Below are 9,674 nucleotides of genomic sequence, written 5' to 3'. Positions count from 1 at the left end.
GCGTGGTGACACACGCCTTTAATCCCAGGAAGTGATGGCAGGAGGCAGAAAGGTATATAAGGCATGAGGACCAGGAACTAGAAGCTGTTAAGCTTTTAGGCTTTTAGCAGCAGTTCAGCTGAGATTCATTTGGATGAGGGCACAGAGGCTTCTAGTTTGAGAAAACGAGATCAGCTGAGGCATTGTTCTGTTTCTCTGATCTTTCAGCGTTCACCCCCATATTTGGCTCCATGTTCTTTATTTAATAATACTGCTTAGAAATTCATCTACAGAGAGACAGAGAAAGAGAGAGAGAGAGAGAGAGAGAGAGAGAGAGAGAGAGAGAGAGAGAGAGAGAGAGTTTAAATGATTCCTCTAACCCAAAGTGACCTCAAACTTCTGGGAGGATGATTGGAAGTTTGGGGTCACTTTGGGTTGTGGGGAGATGATGAAAGATAAAATTATGTAAACAACAGCCGAAAGAAAAATAGTAGAGGAAGTAGACTTTGGGGTGAAGAAGGGCAGAGCATAAAGGAGTGAGCTAGTCAAGAGATAATGTTCCCAAGACATTGTGGAGATGCATGGAGCTGAAGGAAGGCACGAGAAGCCCCTCTTCTCTCAGCACACACACAGCATATCCTGTGGAGCAGCCAGAGGTAATTTGAAGAACACGAACCAATTTAACCTGGTGACTATGTATTTATGAGATGTTCCACCCAACAACAGCAAAATCCACATTCTTTCCAAGTGAATGTGTAACTCCACTAAGACCATGTTCTGAGCCATAAATCAAATCCTGGTAAATTAAAAATAGTTGAAATCATTCAAAATATGGTCTATCATGATAACTTAAGCTATAAATCAATAACAAAAAATCTGGAAAAACTCCAAATACTTGGAAATCAAGTAACAGTCTCCTAAAATAACTGATGGTTCTAAGAAGAAATTAGGAGAATAATTAGAAATATCTTAATTAGGTGAAAATGAAAACACAATTTGTCAAAATGTACAGAACATAGTTTAAAGCAGTGCTTAAGAAAACTACTTTTAAAATAGAGAAGAAGGGGGCTGGAGAGATGGCTCAGCATCTCTTCTAGAGGACCTGGGTTTGGTTCCCAGCACTCAGATGGTAGATCACAACCACCTCTAACTCTAGTTCCAGAGGATCTGATGGCCTCCTCAGGCACTACACACACACACACACACACACACACACACAGAGTGCATAAACATTACTTTCAGGCAAGACACCCAAACACATAAAATAAATCTATAGAGAAAAGAAAGTATCTGTGATTTTGTTTAAATAAATATTTCTTTGATAGGACAAAAAAGCAAAGTCCATATCAGAAAAAAAAATCCTGATATATCACCTCTTACTAAAATTAAAGCCACTGCTCTTCAAGAATTATAATCAGAAAATGAAAGACAAGCCACAGAGACATATACTAGCCCAATATGTAACAGATAATAATGTACAAATACACCAATTAAAATGGTAAGGGATTTGAACAGAGATTTCAATGAAGAAGAGATATGATGGCCCATAAGAACACAAACAGACACCTAGAAATATTAGTCAGTAGGGAAGCAAAAATTTAAAACCTCGGTGAGATACTGCTCTGAACCTACCAGAATGACTTTGAAATCATGAGACAGTGGGCTGGAGAGCTGTGGAATAATGAATAGTCTCTGGGGAAAGCTCAGTAGTTCTGAGAAATCGGCCCTCATCGTGCAACTCCGTGACCTCATTGCTAACTATTTAACCAAAAAAAGTGAAGAAAAAAAGTATGTCCACCACAGAAGCTTGGGTGAGAATATTTAGAGCAGTTTTCCCACAATGACCCAAATCTTGGGAGATACAAAAACAAGTCTACTAGTAAATGGAAAACCACGTTGCGGTATGTCCACGAAAATCGTGTTTCATCTATGAGATGGAATATGACTAAACAAACGAAAGAAGGAAAATCGGGTTGGGATTATAGCTCGGCTGGCATGAGGAAAGTCATGGGTCCCATTCCCAAGGCTGCAAGAAAAAAAAGAGGTACTGATCTACACAGCAGTAAGAATGAGTCTGAAAAGCATTATGTCAAGGAGAAATATGGTTTTACTTCATGATAATTACATGGCACAACAGATACAGTGAATAGAATTGTACATTCCCAAATCACGAAGAACTGTGCCTCAGTTGGTGGAGCGCTTAGCTAGCATATATGAAGACCGGGGTTCAATCCCCAGCTTTGCATAAGCAGGGGGTGGTGGCACATGCCTATTATTCCAGCACTTGGGAGGTAGAGGAGAAGTTCAAGGTCATCCTTCGCTACATAGCAAGTTCAGGGCTAGCCTAGACTAGAGGCCTTGGCTGAAAAAGCAAACAAAGGTCACCAAGAAAGTGCATTTTTGGATGTTCTTATCACACAAAGATTAGCATTTGAGATGGTGGCTATGTTCATGAGCTTGATCTAATTGTTCTGTCATGTTCATAAGTCATAACCTCACCCCATAAATAAACACAGCAACATTTTTCAACTTACAGTGTAAAAATAAAAAATTAAACAACAAAACATATTTTGTGAAAGAAGCTAGAAACAAAAGGCTGCACATTACATAACTCTATTAACACGAGACTCTGTGAGAGACAAAATTACAGGACAGAAAACAACTTGGTGATTTCTGGAGTCTGTGGCTGTGAAGCTGACGACAAGAAAAATGACATGTAGAATAAGGTAGAAAAAAACAATTATTAGACACTGATTTATTGATTTATTGGTGATTACTTAAATACTGCCTGGACCGCCTATTGCCACACACGGGTCCCCTTGCTTCCTGGAACAGAATGACCTGGAGACACAGCTGAATCAAAGGGTCGTTGCCCTTAACAACCGCTGATGGCGGCCACACAGGCCTCTTGCTGACTGCCATGTAAGCGTCTGTAACACCTCACTCGCTCGCTCCCCCACCTTGTGGTTCTAGAGTATAACGTGGGAATATCAACTGGACCCAGGCCTCACAGGAGGTGTCCTGGCTTCGGTCCTCTCTTCCACTCTCGCTGGCGTCAGGGTGCTTGTTCCAGAAAGATCCCACAACGGAAGCAAGAGGGGAGTGGTTTTGTTGTTTGTATTTTCAGGTGTAAGTGTCTTGATGAATATACATGTGCCATATTCACCACCCAGGGTAGTAATAATAATATCTGGGCGACCCATCTTCTTCCTTCTGGACACCGGAGCCACTTAATCAGTCCTGAAGGAGTTTTGGGGTACCATCTCTTCTCATTTCCCTGTTGTCAGGGTAGGGGAACAGCCTTACTCACCTCACCAGACTTAATTGTACTTTCAGGGTTACTTGGATCCCTTAGAACTGGAATTACAAATAGTGTGATCCACCATACGGGTCCTGGGAATTGAACCTGGGTCCTCTGGAAGAGTAGCCAGTACTTTTAATTGCTGAGCCATGTCTCCAGCCCCAAGACAGAATTGTGAGGGCAACTTTTTCCACATTTTTATTGTGAGGGTATTTATGTATTTATATTTACATTTTTTCAAAACTTATCAAACTCTACACATAAAGAGGGAGAGTGCAACTGTGTGCAAATTATTCCTTAGTTATACTGAAAAAATAAAAGAGACCATGGCTGCAACTCAGAAATGATGTCATATATCCAGAAAAACCTCATCTCTGAACTATCCCTGAGGAAACAGAGTCCTGCTCCCCCTGGTGGCCTCCCTGTGCAATGACAGTCTGTTCCCCGACAAGCTGCTGGGACCCTCTCTTGCCTGGCTCTGGGGTGCTGCCAGAGATGGGAGCTCCTTGAGGTCAGGAAGAGACTGTCAACACACCACAGGCACAGCCCTAAAGTTTTGGGGGCTGTCTTACTATTTTTCTATGCTCGTGATAAAACACCATGACTAAGAGCAACTTAGGGAGGAAAGGGTTTATTTCACTCACAGTTCTCAGGTCACAGTAATGACTGAGCGTGGTCCCGGCAGGAACTTAAGCACAGACCATGGAGGATGCTGCTCGCTGGCTCGCTCACTTCTCATGGCTTTCTCAGCCTGCTTTCTTATATAACCCAGGACCACCTGCCCAGGGTTGGCAGTGAGCTGGGCCCTCCAACAATAATTATCAATCAAGAAGATGCCTCCGTGGGCTTTCCCATAGGCCAGTCTTGCGGGGTGACTTGCCCAGTTGAGGCTCCTTCTTCTAAAAGGACTCTAGTTAGTGTCAAGGTGACAAAACACCAATCAGGACAGGGCTATGCACCCTGACACAGTGGAGGCAGAGCTCTGCCAGGATTCTGAGTCTTAAAAGCAGCTGTACTCAAACCCTGTAGGAAGAAGGCAGAAAGGACAAACTATTTAAAAACACTAAGCAAGGCAGGCCTGGTGAAACATGTCTGTCATCCCAGCTATGGGGGGAGGTCAAGGCAGGAAGATGACAAATTCCAGACCTGTCTAGGCTGCAAGTGAGTTTATGGTTAGACTAAGAAATTTAGTAAGACCTTGTTCTCATTTTTAAAGTAAAGTAAGAAAAGTAAAAAGACTTGAGAATATATGACGGGCGGTGGTGGCACACGCCTTTAATCCCAGCACTCGGGAAGCAGAACCAAGCGGATCTCTGTGAGTTCGAGGCCACCCTGGGCTACCAAGTGAGCTCCAGGAAAGGCGCAAAGCTACGCAGAGAAACCCTGTCTCGAAAAACCAAAAAAAAAAAAAAAAAAAAAAAAAAAAGACTTGAGAATATAGCTCAGTGGTAGAGTGTATCCAAGACACTGGTCCATCCCAAGTACCACAAAAAAACACCCAAGAGCTTCTTCAGTCTAGTGTGGTAGCCACAATCCTATAATCCCAGTATTTAGGAGCCTGAAGCAGGAAGATGGAGAGGGGGAGGCCAGCCTAAACTACATGATGAGTTCAAGGCCAGCCTCAGCTACACAGAGAGCCCCTGTCTCAAAAAAACAAAACTCCAAAAGGAAGAGAAATTTCAAACTATCGAGCTAGTGGGCTCTTCCAGCTGACCACAAGTTGCCAACAGAGAGCAGGAATCCACGTGGCAGCCCTTTTATATCGTATTTTCACAAGCTGTGCACATTGGCTTTGCTGGCTTGCTCTGCTTCCTGAAGGGGCATTTAGGACCACACAGAGTAGATGCTGGGTCCAAATTGCTTGGACTCAGACCTTGGCTCGCTCTACTGCTGTTGCCCAGATCTGAGGTACAGGGAAGCCAGCCAAAACACTGATCCTGTCAGACCACACTATGGTTCTGACCTCCATCTGCCGGCATTTCATCCTGGACTCTGCTGTCCACCACCAGAAGTAAACCTGGCCTGTGGCTGTCACGTGAGCATGGGTGGGCAGGAGGGTTATAGCTCTGTCAGATTTTGGTGTCAGGATTATATTTACTTCATAAAATTGGCTAAGGAGCATAAAAATCAACCCAGTGTTTGCATAGTGCTCTGGAAGAATTTAAAATAACATAGATGTTACCCACCCATTTCTCCACTTCAAAAGAACTCTTTTTAGAATTCTCTCTAAGTCTGGCATTCTTTTCAGAGATGACAACTTCTGAAATCCTTCAGTGGGTAATTGGTCATTTTTGTGCTTTGTACTCCTTGGTATTGATTTTGGCAATTTAAAAGTATATGCCTAGGGAAGTATTGAGTGTCAAAACTCTCTAACTTGTAAGCATGTGTGCATTTTAATTTTTTAAAATTCTATTTACTTGTACGTGTGTGCGTGAGCTCCAGTTAACTTCCTAGGTTTGGCAGCATCTCCCATTCTCTCTGGCCAGCTGGAGCCAAACCTCACCAGCCTGCCCAACTCCATCTGAGGGTTGTAGGGAAGTGTGGGTGCTTCCTAACATGCGCGATGGCTGTGGGGTGCACCAGGATCTGGCCATGGGGGGGGGAATGTTGGGAAGGAGAGCCTGTCCCTTCAAGGGAGCAGGAGACACTCAGCTGTGTGTGGACACACAAGGGCAGTCTGTTCTCTTGTCCATGATGAGAAGAGATGCTTGGCAGGGACGGGAAAGGGGACCTTGCTCTGGACAGGTGGGTGTTGCAGGAGGTACTGAGACACACCAACACCGTCTGGCCCAAGGAGCAGGTGTCAAGAGTGAGTCACATCTGTGGGCTCCTGGAGAATGCTCTGGAAACAGAGACCTCCAAAGCAAAGGGTGAGGAGTGGGGTCCCTAGGCCCCTCTTTCTTTAGGGTTAAACTTCAGAGGTTTTGTTTGCATGGCCCTTCATGTAACAGTCAGGCGAGAAATGGACCAGCGTCTCCCATCCACACCCATTATCAGCTACCTTCTACTACAGGTGTTACTGGGTCCCTCGTGGGGATTTCTGTTGAGTGGGTGAAGACAGGAAAGGAAATGCTTTAGTAAATTAGCCTGGTGTCTTGTGGAAAGGGTGCTACTCCCTTGGCGGTGGGGGGGGGGGGTTTCCCATAGCCTGGAACTATGGGCATCCTGGGGCATGGAGCAGGGGTCAGATCACGGTGTGGTCAGGACAGTTGGCCACAGAGGCACCCTGGTCTGACTGATGTCATCATGCTGGCTTTTGTAGCCTACCCACCTTGCTGGAGGCACCTGGACACCTTGGTCTCAGTTGGAGAGTCTTTCTGAAGGTTCCAGGCCCAGGTCCTGGTTTGGGGTCTAATGCCCCATTGCAGGCCTCTGTTATGGTTTCTTTGTTTGTTTTGTTTTTGGAGACAGGGTTTCTTTGGAACTCACTCTAGTCTCAAACTCAGAGATCTACCTGCCTCTGCCTCCCAAGTGCTGGGAACAAAGGCGTGCACCACCACCGCCCGACTCTGTTATGGTAAATCTTCTAAGCCAGGCAATGCAGGCTACAGGACTCAGAAGTCTCTCTGGTCATTGTCCTGACCTGAGTCCAACAAGTGGTCTGGCCCTTCCCCACCAGGCTGGACTTTTCTCTCAACTCCTTTTCTCATTCCCTCCATCTCCTCCTTCTCTCTTTTCTTCTCTGCCAGACAAGGAATAGCACTGAGGCCCAGAAGCCAGGCCCTTAGACACAGGTGGAGAGATGGAGGCCCACCACAGGGTAATTAAGGCCTCTTCTCTACTTTTCCTGAATTCTTTCCATGTCTATGCCCATTGTACCAAATAATGGATCCTGCAGGCCAGACCAAAGGGAGCTGCAGTGCCCAATGCAGGCCAAACTGTTCTAGTAGGCCTTGGGAGAGGTGGTGAGCCCTCAGTACTAGGGCCAAGTCAGGGGTGAAAGGCACAAGAGGCTGGGCACGGGACCTTGAGTCTCTCTATACGCCGTGCCCAGAACCCACCCAGTCAGGGACGCACAGATGGGCCTGAGCAGAGATGCTATCTGTACGTCCTCGGTGGTTGTGTCTGAGGGAGGCCCCAGAGCCTCCTCTTCCCCCCATGTCTGTCTAGGCAGCAAAGGGGTGGGAAGGCCCTGGGTAGGGCTATCCAGTGCTCCCCAGACTCAGAGGGAAGAAGGGAAAGCCCAGGCTCAAGGAATGGGACGTAGGCTGGCTCTTGAAGGGACATGTGGGAGACTGGTGGGTGGGCCAAGGCCCTGAGCCTCATAGCCTGTCCTACAGGCCTCACGTAACTCTGGGTGAAGCTTAGGGAGCGGTCCAGGTCATCCGCCTTTCACTAGGGAAGCCCCAGGGGAGGCCAGAGCCACATGACAGCAGGACACGGGCAGTGGTGGCTATTCTTTCCTGAAGTGACAGAGGCAGATAAACCTCCAGGGGCCCCCTTCTCGTGTGTCCTCCCCCCAGCTCTGCACCTCCTGACTACAGCACACTTGCCCAGCCACTGACGACTCTTCTCCTCATTCGGCCACAGACCCTGCCATCCTGTCCACCTGTAAATGCCCCATGAGCCTCCTCTCTGAGGTAGGTGGAGCCCGCCTCTTCTTCCAGAGGGAGGAGCAGTCCTCACAGAGCCCTCAGACCAAGGCAGCCCTTCAGCCAGAGCAGCATCTGCCCGGGGTCCTGGGTGTCCTCGCCATCTTGTTAGGTGGAGGGTTCCTTCTCTTTTAGCCTCCACCTCAGACTGCTGGTCTCAGAAGGTCCTGCCAGCGCATGGGGACTGGCCCACGTGTTTACCCCACCTCAAGCTCTGGGGCCTGAGCTCCAGGTTTGGGGTTCATGTGCACATAGGAAGGCTGTGTCTGGAGTCTGTGTCCATTCCCCATGGTTTGAAATGTGCCTTGCTGTGGATATTGCTCTATATAAATAAAACACTGATGGCCAGTGACCAGGCAGGAAGTAGGTTGCCAGGCAGGAAGTAGGTGGGACAAGGAGAGAGGAGAATTCTGGGAAGCAGAAGGCTGAGGGGGGAGAGACTGCAGTCACCGCCAGGACAAGCAGCATGTAAAGACTCTGGTAAGCCACCAGCCACGTGGCAAGGTATAGGTTTATAAAAATGGGTTAATTTAAGATAAAAGAACAGTTAGCAAGAAGCCTGTCACGGCCATACAGTTTATAAGTGATATAAGCATCTGAGTGATTATTTTATAAATGGATTATGGGACTGCGGGGCTTGGGGAACCTGGAGAGAAGCCCTCCAGCAACAGTGCCTCCTATGGGAAAAGTCACCCCCATCTTTCTTCTTCCACCAAGTCCAGTTTTCTGGCCTAAGCATCCTTTAGCATCACTGGGGGTAGGGACCATCTCCCCAGAAAACTGCACACAGCTGCCATCTACCCTGGCTGGGGTTCAGATATCTGGGTTCTAGTCCTGCTCGCCTGTGGTCTCACATAGGCTTCCATCATGATCTAGGAATTGAGGACCTTTGACTCTACCTTCTGGAGTCCTGACTTGAGTCCTGGCTTACTCCGGGGCACCTAGAGAAGAATGGCAGGGGCCGGTCTAAGGTTGCATCTTTGAGGTACATGTGGGCAGAGGGTGTCGTGGACAGTGATCCAAAGCCTAGGCTGCATCTGAGCTCCTGCTCAGTCTCCTGCTCCAGCCCAGGTGAAGAATGACTGGCCGCGACACCTACCTCATGCCAGAGGAGTTGGGTCCTGATGCCTGGGCTGATGATGCCTGGCCCAGGCACTCCATAGGCTGGGTCCAGGAACCTTCAGAGAGGTCTTCCTACCAACCTACCAGAAGACCTCGCTGCCAGGGACCTGGCTGCCAGGGACCTCGCTGTAAGAATAGCAACAGAGCCCAAGGCGGGGTGGGGGGGGTGCGGTGGGGTGGGGGTGGGGTGATGGCTTTGAAGGAGCTGAGTCCAGATGGGCTGAAGGACAAGTGCTGACTCCGTAGCTCACCTGCTACCTCCCTGTAGCAGCGCCTGTGTTGATTCTCCACGCCAGCAGCTTTGCCAGGCAGGAGAGCAGTTCCATTTTATTGAGGATGGAATCAGAGGTGCAGTAGAGCATGCTCGGCCCAGAGTCAAACAGCTAGACCTAGCCCTTTGAGCCAACTGTCCTCTCCTTGCCCACTCGTGTTTCTCCAGGGTGGCAGAGGCAGGTGTGTGTGTGGCGGGGGAGATCTTGAGGGCTGGGGTGGGAGAGGAGGAAAGGAGCTGACATTTTCTTTCCGCTTCTTCCTGGTCCAGACTGGTATCCAGGAGTTCTAGATGTCATCTCCAGGGAAGGACCGATCTCCCTCCTCCCTCCAGCCTCGGGGCCCCCCTCACTACCCCTGCTGCATGCCATCCCCTCTGCCAAGAATACACGTGTCCTCTCCCTTTGGGG

This window comes from Peromyscus leucopus, chromosome 7, assembly GCF_004664715.2.
Source record: "Peromyscus leucopus breed LL Stock chromosome 7, UCI_PerLeu_2.1, whole genome shotgun sequence".
Lineage (NCBI taxonomy): Eukaryota > Metazoa > Chordata > Mammalia > Rodentia > Cricetidae > Peromyscus > Peromyscus leucopus.
Note: the sequence above shows the minus strand (reverse complement) of the source record.